At 43.9% G+C, this 1,189-nt stretch overlaps 1 non-coding gene across 1 annotated transcript; it reads left to right on the forward strand.

Annotated features, from left to right (window-relative positions):
- Positions 1 to 163: 163 nt before the first annotated feature.
- LOC130505602 (small nucleolar RNA R71) lies at positions 164 to 270 on the forward strand. The gene has a single exon (XR_008941749.1). It is a non-coding gene; the product is annotated as a small nucleolar RNA R71 (small nucleolar RNA).
- The last annotated feature ends 919 nt before the right edge of the window (positions 271 to 1,189 follow it).

Here is a 1,189-nt window from a genome sequence, read left to right on the forward strand (position 1 = left end):
ATCCTCACTGTATACTGAGTCACTCTTGGCCATGTTCTCTATCAGCTCCTCTGCATCCACCTCGTTTCTGCCCAAGAAGAATCCATTGCTGGCTGTATCAAGTCTGTTTCTACACTGTGGTATAGCTCCCCTGTAGAAGGTACTCAACAAGCTTTCTTTGGAGAAGTCATGGTGTGGGCAATGAGCTTGGTAGCCTTTGAACCTCTCCCATGCTTCACTGAAACTTTCTAAGTTCCTCTGCTGAAACCCAGAGATCTCATTCCTGATCTTAGCTGTCCTGGAGATGGAGAAGAACTTGTCTAGAAAGGCTTCCTTGCACTCATCCCAAGTAGTGATAGAGTCGCTTGGGAGAGACTTCTCCCACTGTCTTGCCTTGTCTCCCAGAGAGAAAGGAAAGAGCCTGAGCTTCAAAGCATCTTCTGACACTCCATTGGTCTTGGACAAACCACAGTAGCTATCAAACTTGTCCAAGTGGTCAAAAGGATCTTCAGTAGCAAGACCATGATACTTGTTGTTCTCAATGGTGTTGAGCAGTCCTGACTTGATCTCAAAGTTGTTGTTCTCTACAGCAGGTGCTCTGATTCCCAACATATGACCATGAATGTGAGGGCGATCATAGGTTCCAATAGCGCGAGCTTGGCGCTGTGGGTGTTGTGGTCGAAGGTTGGCAGCTCCTTGACCATTTCCCTCTTGGGCAGCTTCCAAGGGGATCTCTCTATCTTGATTCGGGTTCTGATGGTGAGCCATATCAAAACCCAATCTGTTGAAATGAGCCTGTTGCTCCTCTTCTCTCCTTCTTCTTGTATTCTCTCTTTCCAAAGCCCGGATGTCTGATACCAGAGGAGTGAGGTTTGTAGTCCCTCTACTTCTCAAGTTCATACACCTGAAATGAAAAAGAAAGAGGAAAAAGCAGAGCCAATATCACAATAATAATAAAAATGACTTAGTCTCAAGCAAATGACTAAATCCCAATGTCAAAATCACAATAGAACTTGGCAACGGCGCCAATTTGATAACAGGACTTTTGAAGAGTCCCTAACCAAATGTTGTAGTGTAAAAGATTGTCGAACCAATCCTAAGTGATTCTAAAGCAAAGGGAATGCAAGACCATGCTTAATCTAAGTGCAATCAGGTTTTCAATGATGATATGAACTAGAACTATGCTAAAGTGCAATAAAGAAACAAGCTT

This window comes from Raphanus sativus, unplaced genomic scaffold, assembly GCF_000801105.2.
Source record: "Raphanus sativus cultivar WK10039 unplaced genomic scaffold, ASM80110v3 Scaffold2413, whole genome shotgun sequence".
NCBI lineage: Eukaryota > Viridiplantae > Streptophyta > Magnoliopsida > Brassicales > Brassicaceae > Raphanus > Raphanus sativus.